Raw genomic sequence first — 14,534 nt, forward strand, 5'->3', positions numbered from 1 at the left:
GGATACAGCATCTGGATACATAATAAAACACTACTAATTTCCGAACTCCCTTTAGTCTCATTAGCAAAATAATTCTTATATTATAATGTAAAATTCATCCCAGAAACTTCTAGGCATTTAAATTCTGACAAACTCTATAGAAATATAAATACAGATTTTGTGTTTCAGTTCCAAGGCCAAATATGTCTAATAGGGAGTCAAGTAACTGTGTGGAAACATAAAATGGTGTAGTAATTTTCCATTGCACTCATATAATTATTCACTCTACTTTTTTTTTTTTTTTTTGGTGGATTTTTACTCTCAGATTTGTTCACAAGTGTTTGGAATACACCATTCACTTTAGAGAAAATGAATTAGAAATAGTATATGAGCTCTTCCTCGGCGCTGCCTGCGGAGGTGGCAGCCATCTGTTACTGGGCATCATGGCTGCCCTCAGACCTTTGGTGAAGCCCAAGATCGTTAAAAAGAGGACCAAGAAGTTCATCCGGCACCAGTCAAACCGATATGTCAAAATTAAGCGCAACTGGCGGAAGCGAGAGGCATTGACAATAGGATGCGTGGAAGATTCAAGGGCCAGATCTTGATGCCCAACATTGGTTACGGGAGCAACAAGAAGACAAAGCACACGTTGCCCAGTGGCTTCAGGAAGTTCCTAGTGTACAACGTCAAGGAGCTTGAAGTGCTGCTGATGTGCAATAAATCTTACTGTGCAGAGATAGCTCACAACGTCTCCTCCAAGAACCGCAAAGCTATTGTGGGAAGAGCAGCCCAGCTGGCAATCAGAGTCACCAATCCCAACGCCAGGCTGCGCAGCGAAGAAAATGAATAGACAGCTTGTTGTGCACGTTATATTTGTGTTAATAAAACCATAAAACTACAAAAAAAAAAAAGAAATAGTATATGAATCACTATGAGTGTGTTTTCACAAATACAAGGAACACTTAACTTAAAACATAATATCCATGATATATAGAAAGATTTGGCCACAAAAAATATATTGTTGAACAAATGCCTAATTAAAATGCATAAATTACACTTATTTGTGTTTTAAATTTTTTCTTAATTTATTAATACAGAGTATAGTTGACTGTTTTGTGTACAGTTATATGAATTTTACTCCATGTATGTTTACTACACATTACATATACAACCCCCATGATTCCAACAATCCAAAAAAGCTCCCTTAAGCTATCTTTGCAGCCACAGCCTACCTCAGTCACCAAGTCCCATTAACTACCACTTTATTTGGGGCACCTGGGTGGCTCAGTGGATTAAGCTGCTGACTTCGGCTCAGGTCATGATCTCAGGGTCCTGGGATCGAGCCCCGCATCGGGCTCTCTGCTCCGCAGGGAGCCTGCTTCCTCCTCTCTCTCTCTGCCTGCCTCTCTATCTACTTGTGATCTCTCTCTCTGTCAAATAAATAAATAAAATCTTAAAAAAAAAAAAAAAGAAAGAAAGAAAGAAATACACACACAGTGTATGACTTTTTGATGATGGCTTTTTCCACTCAAACTAATTCCTTTGATATTCACCCAAGACGCTGCCTGTATCAAGTTTGCATCTTCATCTTGTGCAGTAGTCTTCCATTGGGTGTCTCTACCACAGTTTGTTTTTCCATTTACCTATTTACCATTTACCACATTTACCAAATGTGGAACATTTGGGTTGCTTCCAGTTCAGAGACATTGTGAATACAGCTACTACAAAACATTTGTGTGTAGGTTTCTGTGTGAACATAATTTTCAATTCTCTAGAGTAAATTCCGGAGAAGAACTGTTGGGCCATATGGTGAGCACATGTATAGCTTTATAAACAACAACCAAACTGTCTTCCAGACTTAACTATATCGTTTTGCATTTCCACGTGTAAGATATATACTAGAGTTTCAGTTTTTCAATGTAATCATCAGCACTATGTGCTGTAAATGATGTTGTTTCTATTCTAATAGGTATGTGGTTCTATTTCATTTTGTGGCTTTAATTTGCATTTCCCTAATAACTATATATATTTATTTACCATTTGTGTACCCTATTTTCTTTGATTAAATGCCTCTTATTTTTCCAACTTTTATTTCATTGTTTGTTTTTTATAATGTTGGTTTTCAAAGTCCAGACTCTTAACAAAAGTTTATTAGATATATGATTGTAAATATTTTCTCCCTGTATGTAGTTTGTCTTTTCTTTCTCTTACCAGTCTCTTCTCACGGAGCACAAGTTTTTCATTCAACAAAGTCTCATGTGTTATCTTTTTTTCTTTTATGGTCATCCTTTTGGTGTCATGGCAAAATTGTATGTAAAACACAGATCATAATGATTTTCTCTTAAAATTTTCACTGAAAGTTATATAGTTTTGTGTTTTACATTTAGATCAATGACCCATTTTGAATTAAATTTGTATAACAATTTTGTATAACAAAATTTGGGTCAAAGTGTATTTTTTAAAAATTTTCCCAGTTATTCCAGCAGTCTTGGTAAGTTTGGTTTTTTGACACAGGATATGGAAAACTTGCTGAATGCTCCATGTATATTTGAAATGAATTTGTATTCTCCTGTTTCAGGGTTAGGTGTTGAAAGGGTATAAATTAGATCTAGTGTTTTTATAGTGCTTTTCAGTTCCCCAAAACCTTGTTGATTTTCTATCTGAAAGTGATAAAAAATTACAAAGAAGGGTATTGAAGTGTCCCTCTATAATTTAGCTTTTTCAACCATTTCTTGTATATTTTGAAGCTCTGTTGTTTGGTGCATGTGCATTTAGGATTTTAACATCATTTTAGAGAACTGATTATTTTATAATAATGCAATATTATTCTCTTCCCACAGTAATTTTCTTTTTTTTTAATGTATACTTGGTGTGATAGTTTTTAGCAGTTTGATTATGATGCCTCTGTGTGTAGATTTATTTGGTATATCCAGTTGCAGTTTACTAAGCTGCTCAAATCTATACATTCATATCTTTTGCTTAATTTGGAAATGTTTTTAGCTGTATTATACCTATTTTTTCTCTAAAGATTTTTTTTGCACCATATTCTTCTCTCTTTCTAAAACTCTAATATATGCTAGAATTATTATTACCATAATCTTTATCATTATATTAGTTAAGGTTCTACAGAAAATAGGACATATACAGAAAGATATATTTTAAGGAATTGGGTCACATGATTTTGGTGACTAGCAAATCTGACATGTGAAGAGCAGCAGGTCAGCATGCTGGAAATTCAGATAAGTTGATGTTGCAGTTTTGAGTCCAAAATCTGCAGGCTAGAAACTCACACAAGGTTCAATGTTACAATCTTGAGGCAAAATGGCTTCTTCTTGAGGCACCTGGGTGGATCAGTCAGTTGAGCATCCAACTCTTGGTTTCAGTTCAGGTCATGATCTCAGGGTCCTGTGATTGAGCCCTTCAATGGGATCCACACTCAGTGGGGGGGTCTACTTGAGATTCTCTCTATCTCTCTCCCTCTGCCCTCCCCCATTCCCAGGCCATGCATTCACACTTTCTTTCTATAACAAATAAGTAAATATTATTTTTAATTGCAGTTTCTACACCAAGTCCTCAGTCTTTGCTCCTAAGACCCTTAATTTATTGAATGTAACCCCCACATATCATGGAGGATAAACTGTTTTACTCAAACTCATTGGGTTTAAATGTTAATCACATCTAAAAAGTGCAACATCTATACTGGTATATGTATTATAAGTATAGACTATTAACCTATAATAAGTATTAGAGGAAATAGCAAAAACTTTAAGGATGATACCATGCTTTTTTAAAAGATTTTATTTATTTATTTGAGAGAGAGAGAGAGAGAGAGTGCAAGCACCAGGCAGAGGGAGAGGGAGAAGCAGACTCCCCACTTACCATGGACCCCAACACGGGACTCAATCCCAGGACTCTGAGATCATGACCCATGCTGAAGGCAGATACTTATCCAACTGAGTCACTCAGTCTCCCCAAGTACCACATTTTAATGAATACTTTGTCTGTTGTTCTATAATGGAAAACCAAGGGGATAATATTCATTTGTTACAGGTGGCAATTATTAGTTACATGTATCCATATGGGGCTGGGTTTAGGAAGGAAGAGCAACTAGGGTTCAAATGCATACTGTAGATGACAGATCCATCCTTGGTGAGTCTTTGTGTGTTTGAGTCTGTCTGTGCATACATGAGCATTTAGAATAAGACACGTGTGTCATGCTTGTTTTTAAAGGTAACTTTTAAAAAAAAATTATTTTCTAGATGGGCCTGGTTTTATTTCCTTTTTTTTAAGACTTTCTCATGTACTTATCGTCTACCAAGTTAGCCATTTTAATCTTTTTTTCTCTCTGGTAGTGGTATATAGAACTTAACAAATTTCTCTAATTAAAGTGAATTGAGAGAATTGCACCATAACCACCACTTTTTTTTTTTTTAAAGATTTTATTCATTTATTTGACAGAGAGAAATCACAACTAGGCAGAGAGGCAGGCAGAGAGAGAGAGAGGGAAGCAGGCTCCCCGCTGAGCAGAGAGCCCGATGCGGGACTCGATCCCAGGACCCTGAGATCATGACCTGAGCCGAAGGCAGTGGCTCAACCCACTGATCCACCCAGGCGCCCCATGACCACCACTTCTTTGCGCCACCGTCCTGCTTTAAGAACTGTAACCCTTTCCTGTCTGAGAAATAACTTGCCACACTCTATGAACATTTAAGTCATTTTCTTTAAAAAAATCATTTTATGCCATATTTTTGTGTGGAAAATTGGTAAAGGTAAACACTCCATATTAATAATTATTGTCTTTCTCTTCCAGAAAAGAATGAAGTAAAAGTGATTCATTCTGTTTTTTATCATCTTTTCCTTACAGTACATAGCCTGATAATTAGAAAAAAGTTCACCCAGCCCACACTCATTTCATATGTGCTTTCCCTCTTCCCTGATTAGTGAATCTGTCTCTTTTCCTCTAATGTGTGAAATTAGGTCTCTCTACTTTGAGATGGCTTGTTAAATGGGAGATAAATGCTATGTCCATGTGGGTTCTTGTGGTATGATGAGCTCTAAGTACTCCGTGAAGCAATCATTTATAGGGTCAGGCACCATGGGTCAAATCAGGCACAAAGGTATGGAAAAAATGTGCTATGATAATCTGAAGTAAAATGATTTTAAAAATATGTTAATTGCTTGATTTTATAAGTCACTGAGGGTTAAAATAAGTCAGGGACTACATCAAAATTCAATTTTATATAGCACACTTAATGAAAAATAAAGGTCACAGTGTAAAAGTGCCTGAGGCATCCCATAGTTTTAAAACTGTCTAATCCTTAGAAGCTGATGCTTAAAACATGTACCTTTCAATTACAAATTAGTTTTTAAAATAACCAATTATGATAGGTATTTAATTTAAAAAATGTATACTATTCAATTTCAAAGTGGATCTTAGGGCAAAGGATTAGATGATAGGTTTTTATAAGGAACAGGCGTATTTGTGTGTGTGTGTAAAATGTCACTTTTACCCCCTGGAAATTAGGGTTTTTAGCACATTGGTAAAATGAGCATATTCAAGTGTCTTTCAATAACCTCTACCGTGTCTCTAAAATACAAACGGAGGTGCCTGGCTGGCATAAGACACTTAAACTTGGGGTTTGTGAGTTCGAACCCCACATTAGACGTAGAGATTACTTTAAAAATAAAATTCAAAGTGGAGTTTTCATTTTTATTGAAAATAAATTTTTGCACAATGATTTTGGTTCAGATAAGTGCTAATAAATAAAATTTTGATACATTTTGCTGCGTCTGTGGAGTATGCGCTCTTCTTGGGTACGGAGATGTGTTAGATGAAACCTACATGGGCAAAAATGTGAAGAAATAAATTATTTTTTTCTTAATAAGGACAGAAATGTAAGAGCATTGGGAACATGTACATTATTGCTACAATTTCAAAGAAAAAAGAAACAGTGGATAAGATTAAATATCATTACATGAAGCACAGTGTAATTTATTTAAAACATGTGAAATAATATATTTATAGTAGTTCATAGGTATAATGGTGTGATAAAATAGTATGAGATAATATAGAGCAGTCAATTTTCAAGAGAAAATCTACATTCAGTAATGTAAAATAAACTCATGATGACAGGAATTTTACTTTTTCCTCTTTCATTCATTCTTATAAACTAATGTCTGTAACAGCAGTTCACATATCAAAACCATTCAATAAATATTTTTTGAGCAATGATTATTTCCTTATAGTTCAATTTGTTACTTTTTAAAAAGATTTTATTTATTTTTCTCAGAAAGAGAGCGAGAGAGAGCACAAGAAGGGGGAGCAGCAGGCCGAGAGAGAAACAGGATCCCCCCTGAGCAAGGAGCCTGACAAAGAACTCTATACCAGGACCCTGGGATCATGACCTGAGCTTAAGGCAGGACTTAATGGACTGAGCCAGGTTTCCCTTTGTAACACGTTGCTTATATCTGATATGCACTTGGAGCAAATCTGGCAATGATACATTTAACTTTGGTAAAATGAACATTCACAATAATGCCAAAAATATTTTATTTCTTTGTCAAAAATCAAAGTAAATAAGTTGGGTACAAAAAAAAAGGGGGGATTCTTCTCTTACTATGGGAACATGAGTTCACCAAGAACAAAAAAACAACTACTATAAAATGCTAAAAAGGAAGATCATCGTTCATTCATTCATTCACTCATTCAAAAAGCCTATTTTGGGTATCAGCTGTGGTTTAAAAAAAAAGAAATATATTATTTCTCCAAATGATTTATAGCTTACTGAATGATAGAGACATATGAATGCAGAGAGGTGGGAAATATTTTTGGACATGGGCAAATAAACAAAAGGACTATCTCACCAAGAATATAGATAGCAGGGGAGAGAATGAATCAGAAAAAGAAGTGAATCCATGACTTAACAAATAAACTATACTATTAGAATGAGCAATATTATGATATATTAATAATAATAATCAGTGATAATATAATATAATATTATAATAATATTATTTCAGCTACTTAAAATACATAGATCAGAAAGAAAATGTATATTTTAAAATCTAAATGCATACACAAATATGTATCCCCTGCACTTGCTATCATTAAAGAACACTTATGCCACTAATTGTCCCTTAAAATAATTTTGACCAGTGAACACTTTTATGTATAGTTCTAAATAATTTTTCCCCAGTCACAAATCTTATCATCCCAGGTCAGTGTTTCTTTGGAAAAGCAAGAAAACAAACAACAAAACAAATTTCATCAAAGACACAAATATTCAGTCCTTAACACTCTGTGGAAATCATGGGATTTCATTCCCTTGACCTCTCCATTTGTTTTTGTTTTTCCTTTTCCACCTGCTGTGTCTTCATTCTCTTCCTGAACTTGCATATGTATTCTAACATACTGCAAGCAAGCTGATAATATAAAAAATCGTTAGAATTTTGCATTATGAAAATCAAGTTGGAAAGGAAATAAATGAAGGCAAGAGAGAGAAAATAAAGGCCATGATTTTAAGATTGCAATCTTTCATTTTGAATTTTTCTCTCTAAATTTCCTTTCCCCTCTCCCCGTTCTTTATGTTTTTTATCTCCATATGAGTCATTGAATTTTTTCATAAACTCAGTAATTAATGTTGCTTTCTTTCTAATATATTGGTTTAGAACTTTTTTTTCACAAATATCCTTCAAATGTTGAGAACAATTAAGATAAACTTTTGCTTGACAGGATTTATCATCATATTATAGCTAAGAATTTTATTCTCAGGAGAGTAAAAATAAGTTAAACATCTTTCCTTACAGAACACTTCTTGGGACAGACTTTTCTATCAAAGTATACTATATTTCAATATGCTTATTCATTAAATTTAATTTTAAGCATAGACTTTTTTCTAAAAAATAACAAAATAATACATGTTCAATAAAAAATGGAAGAAAAGGAAAAAACAAACAAAAAATATGCTTGAAATCTCTACAGTAACCATAAATTATAGAGCATAGAATATTCTATATTTTCCTTTTTAGGGAAATATATTATAGTGTCTGTTATGGGTTGGATTGCATCCCTTCAAAATTCTTAGGGGGAAGTCTTAATCCTCAGTCCCTTAGAATGTGACCTTCTTTATTTTTTTTTTTAATTTTTTTTTCCATTTTATTTATTTTTTCAGCGTAACAGTATTCATTCTTTTTTCACAACACCCAGTGCTCCATAGAAATAGGGCTGTTAAGACAGATATAATTAGCCAAGATACTATGAGTGCTGTCCTTTCAAAAAGAATGCCATGTGAAGAGCAGAAGACAGGCATCCAGTAGACTGTCATGTGAACATGAAGACAGAAATCAAGGGGAAACTTCTGCATATCAAAGAATACCAAGAATTGTCATCAAACCACCAGAAATGAGGAGAAAGACACTGGAACAAATTCTCCATACCTCTTAGGGAGGAAAAAAAAAAAAATCCACACGTCTTAGAAGGAAGGAATCCTCTAATACCTTGATGTCAGACTCCTAACTTCTAAAACTGTTAGACAACACATTTCTTTTGCTTATTGAATTTTAAAATGGTTACTGTGTTTGTTTTTTGTGAAATAATCTCGCGATATATTCCCAGTAACTTTACACAATGTCTTGACGTAATATCTGTCAAGTGGTGACTTTATCACAACTTACATATGAGCCAAGTCCCTTAAGGAATGTGAGTAAAATGTTACAAAACAAACTGGGGGTTGCTGGAGGGAGGTGGGGTTGGGAGAGTGGGAGGGGGGTTGTGGACATTGGGGAGGGTATGTGCTATGGTGAATGCTGTGAAGTGTGTAAACCTGGCGATTCACAGACCTGTACCCCTGGGGATAAAAATACATTATATGTTTATAAAAAAAAAGAAATAAATAAAAAAATTTTAAAAGTTAATGTTTATAAAGAATAGATTTTAAAACTATTTAAAATGCATATATTTACATATTCTGGATATCAGATGAATTCTATTATCCAATAATTATATACTATTTGGAATTGAGTTTCATCAATAACACAAACCAGTTAGCAATTAACACATATCCTGCATACAAACCTTTAACAGTTTATCTTTACATCAGAGAGCATATGTACTTTTTAAGGCTCTTCTTGTTCAAATTGCTTTAGAAAGGCAGTACCTGCATGAACTCTCAATCCTAATATGTCTACCTCTAACTTCTTTGCTTACATGATTGCAATGGTCAGTTTAGATGCTTCTGATCTTATAGAATTCATATAACATTTAATTATCATTAAGAATGTAATGTTTCTTATATTTTTAGTTACATTTTCATTTATGAAATCAAATTGGATGCTATTCTTCTTATTACATAGGGTTCATCATATATTAAATTATGAATCTTTTTGTGGTTTAATTACATTATTAATTTCATGATATTTTAAAAGAATAACTGAACTACAGATATGACAAAATTATATCTTGCTATCTACCAATACAACTTTTCCTTGAGTTATCAATTTGATTCAATGCATACATAAATTCACTAATACTAAACATTTTTGAAATAAAGCTTAATATCCTATACTTTGCATTTATTCATGAAATGTACATAATGCATTAGGCCTTATTTTTAAAAATCTTAAATACAATGGAAGGCTTAATGTGAGTCATTGACTTCTGTTTTATAGAATTTGGTATTACAAACAACTCTTAGGTAGAGGTTGTTTGGGTTTTTTTCTTTTTTCCTCTTTGGTAGTAGACTTCTTTGGCTAGATACTTTTAGGGTACTTTTTTTTTTTAAACAATTCGATGTTGCATTATGTTGATGCTTATCTTTTTACATCATTTGCTCTGAGTAAAAGTATTTTCTTGGACGGGTATAGTATTGTGCAACTGATATAGTTAGTACTGTATCTGTTACTGGTTTATCTAATGGTTGCCTAATATGTTATTGGCATGACATAACTTATAAAATCATTTCTTGCCTGATGAGCATTTTCTATACTTTCATTTTTCTTCCACCACAAAACACCATGTGTGTTTGTGCACATCAATATCCATGTGTTCAATTATTTCTTCCATCTTTGCAACAGGATAGATTTCCAAAACTACAATTGCTGGATCAAAGGCATTTATATGTTCAATATTGCTTTTCAAGAAGGTTGTTATAACTAACATGTATACCAACAGCATATGGATGCACTCTTTTTTTCTAGCAAAATGATGAAAGATGGTTTTCTCTCTTTTGGAATTGTAAATCTGACAGGGCAGGGGCCAGCAAATGGGCAAATCACACAAACACATATTTTTGTAAATGAAGTTTTATTGCAACATGGCCACACCCATTTGCTGACTAGCATTGATGGTTGCTTTTGTGCTACAATGACAGAATTGAATACATGTCAAATAGATACTATGGCCCACAAAGCACAAAGTGTTTATTATCTGGCCTTTTACAGAAAAAGTTTACAAACTCCTAAAAATAGGTGATATGTACTACTTTAATGGACAACTCTGATCACTGTTTGTTGTCAGTAGCTTTATAAATATATATTTGGCTTTTTTTTTTTTAAAGATTTTATTTTATTTATTTGACAGAGAGAGATCACAAGTAGACAGAGAGGCAGGCAGAGAGAGAGAGAGAGGGAAGCAGGCTCCCTGAGATCATGACCTGAGCCGAAGGCAGCGGCTTAACCCACTGAGCCACCCAGGCGCCCCCAATATATTTGGCTTTTTTAATTTGGTCTTTGTCAATTCCTTACCTATTTCCTTCACCAACATTTATATAATGTCAAGGGTTTTTGTCATTAAATTGTAATCATCTCTTATCATGATTAAAACTATTTTCTTAATATTGTTTTCTATTGATGGAACTTTTGAAATATATTTTAGTTTTTAATAGTTCATTCATTTCCTCCAGCTGCTCTTTTCTGTCTGGTTAAAAATATCTCATCACTGGGGCACTGGGTGACTCAGATGGTTGGGCATCCGCCTTCCAGTCAGGGTCAGGTCATTATCACAGTGAGATCCTGGGATAGAGTCCTGCATCTGACTCCCTGCTCAGCGGGGAGCCTGCTTCTCCCTCTACCTCTCTCCCTGTTTATGCTCTCTCTCTCGCAAAGGAATAAATAAAAACTTAAAAAAAAAAAAAAAGCTCACCAGATCTGGGCAGAAAAAAGGATTATAATTTAATAAAAACAAAACTTTTAATTCACTGGATTTTTTGATAGTTATGGGTTATGTGTCCAACTTCATTTTCATTTAGCTTATGAAATAACAATTTATCATCTACTCAAATCCCATATAAAACTATGATAAAGTTGTGGACCCTCTATTTTATTCCACTCAAATATGTGTCTATCCTTTGACCAGTAGCTTACTCTTATGATTAACACTGACTTTGTAAGTGAACTATGACACTTTAAACATATTGTTTATGTTGTTCTATTATTATTATTATTATCATTTCAAGGCAAAAATTCTTTAAATGCCATTAGAAGTACTTGTTCAAACCTTAGCTGGGAATCACCTATGAAAAAACTTGAACTTATGTCTCACTTTAAAAATCTCTTCAGGGGAGGCACCTGGGCGGCTCAGTGGTTAAGCCTCTGCCTTCAGCTCAGGTCATGATCCCGGGTTCCTGGGATCGAGCCCTCATCCGGCTCTCTGCTCAGTGGGGAGCCTGCTTCCTCTCTCTGCCTGTCTCTCTGCCTACTTGTGATCTCTGTCTGTCAAATAAATTAAAAAAAAATCTCTTCAGGGACACCTGCATGGCTCAGTGGTTAAGCACCTACCTTCAGCTCAGGACATGATCCCAGAGTCCTGGGATCGAGCCTCACATCCAGCTCCCTGTTCAGCGGGAAGGCTGCTTCTCCCTTTCCCACTCCCCCTGCTAGTGTTCCTTCTCTTGCTGTGTCTCTCTCTCTCTCAATTAAATAAACAAAATATATTTTTTAAGATTTTATTTATTTATTTGACAGACAACGATAACCAGCATGCAGAGAGGCAGGCAGAAAGAAAGAGGGGGAAGCAGTGTTCCCTGGGAACAGAGAGCCCCATGTGGGGCTCGATCCCAGGACACTGAGATCAGGATCTGAGCCAAAGGCAGAAGTTCAACCCACTGAGCCCACTGAGCCACCCAGGCACCCCCCCCCCAACTAAAGCATTATAATACTAACATGATTCCACTTCAGATGGTAAAAATTGAACCTAAAACCTAAGTGTGACTTTTTTTCAATATTACTTCCACTTAAATTCTTGAATCTTTACCAAAAGAACTGTTTTTCCCCTTTTGAAGATTATTTATGTTATCTGGTATTTTACTTTACTTAAATAAAACTAGTAAATTTTTTTTCTAAAAAATCAACAATTTTATAGCATTTACTACATAGTGTCTCCACGAGAGCAAGGAATATATCTCTTTTTATACATTATTGAATTCCCAAACACTAGAATAATGTCTGGCATAGGATGAACTTTTAATGTATTTACTTTTGAACACTGCAATTATATATCTAATATCTAAAAAAAAACTGTCAAAACAGGAACTAGGGAGACACATTTTATTGTTGCCCATGAAAGTTGACAGATTGCAAAATAAATTTCTACAAAGAAAAGTAAAATGACTACCTTTTAGAAACAAAACAAAGAAAAAAGGCAACCCCAAAAAAGGACTCAACTATAGAGAACAAACTGATGGTTGGAGAGGGGAGGTAGGTAGAGGGACAGATGAAATGGGTGATAGAGATGAAGAGTAGACTTATCATGATGGAGACTCAGTAATGTATAGAATTGTTGCATCACTATATTGTGCACCTGAAACTAACATAACACTGTAAATTAATTATAATTTTAAAAATAACTATATTTAATCACATAAAATAAAAATCTCTTATGAAGATAAAATAATAATAGAAGTTACCATTATTATAGCTATAAGTTTTGAGCCCATATTATGTACCAGATGTGTGCTAGACCCTTCATGGGAACTACGCATAAAATTATGTACAACTAATACACTAATTGCAAGAAGAAGGTGGGGACAGATTAGAGTATAATAAAAGTGGTGAAAGTGATATTTTAAATTTGGCAGCTGATTAACTGTATTAAGCTGAAAGAAAAAATAAAACCTCAACAGCTGGGAGACTGGTGACATTTTTCATCTTTAGCCAAGTATGTGTTGCTCCAGAAGAGAATAGAGAGTGGGAAAAAGCCTTAGGCTAACTATTACTGCATCCAAATGTGCTTGGATGAGCATAAAGTATAGATTATTTATCAGATTTTAGCTTAAAATTAAATTGGTGTTCCATTGTATTCTGTGTAATATAAATATGTATATCTTAAACATTTCTATGTCACAAATATGATAATATAAAAAGCCATCTATCTGGTTTATATCTTAAATTCCTTATATTAAATGACAGATTTGAGTGATCATTAAACAATGAATTATAATACAGTACATTGGAGTCATTATTTGAAAAGCTGTGAAAAAAAACATATTTAATTGTGTTTTGGATATGATATAAGTTTTTAAAGTAAAATTAGATTTTTACAAGTCAGTAGTGAAATGTATTTCGCATACATTAAAATTTAAATTTAATTGAAATTTATGTAATAACCACCACATCACAATTGCTCCCTTGGGCCTCTTTTTAGTCAATCTCTCCCTCTAACCAAACCCTGTCAGTTAGCCTTTTTTGCTGGGATTATTTCACTGTTTTGTTTTTTTTTTAAGATTTCATTTATGTATTTATTTATTTGTTTATTCAGTGCGAGTTTATGCACACAAATGGGGTGGGGGTGGGGGAAGGAGAATAGAGGGAGGGAGAGAAGAGAATCTCCAGTACACTCTCCCCATGCAGGGCTCAATCCAAGGACCCTGAGATCATGACCTGAGCCAAAACCAGCAGTTGGTCACTTAAATGACCAAGCCACCCAGGTGCTCGTATTTCATTATTTTTGAGACCTACCTATGGCTGCGTATTATTAGTAATTTGGTCTCTCTTACTGTCAAGTAATATTCCGTTGTATGGATACATAAAAGTTTATTTATTCATTTGTCAGTTGAGAAACATTTAACTTTTTGGCAGTCTGGTGATTATGAGAAATGGTACTATACATTCAAATAGAGGATATGAAATTTTCAGGTCTCTTGGGTAAATAATTAGATATAATATTAGAGTGTAATTGGGTAAATATGTGTTTCATTTATAAGAAATTGACAGTTTTTCAAAGTAGAGATCAATTTCAGGCCTCCATCAGCAACATATGAGAGTATCAATTAGAGCACATTTTGATTAATATTTGATTTCATTTTGTTAATTTTAGCCATTCTGATAGTATTTAGTGATATCACATGTGGTTTTAATTGTCATTTACTTAGTAACTAATGATGTTGACCATCTCTTCCTGTTTATTTGCAATCAATATATCTTCTTTAGTAAAATGTCTGTTCAAATTTGTGTCAAATTTGTTTTCTCTGTATATTGAATATACATATATTGTATATATATTAAGTATATATACATTATATATGTGTGTGTGTGTGTGTGTGTGTATGTATAGGCTTAATTTT

General features: G+C 34.0%; 1 pseudogene; it reads left to right on the forward strand.

Annotated features, from left to right (window-relative positions):
• The first annotated feature begins 376 nt into the window (after positions 1–376).
• Positions 377–865, forward strand: LOC123938888 (annotated as a pseudogene).
• Positions 866–14,534: the final 13,669 nt, after the last annotated feature.

Source organism: Meles meles, chromosome 3, assembly GCF_922984935.1.
Source record: "Meles meles chromosome 3, mMelMel3.1 paternal haplotype, whole genome shotgun sequence".
Lineage (NCBI taxonomy): Eukaryota > Metazoa > Chordata > Mammalia > Carnivora > Mustelidae > Meles > Meles meles.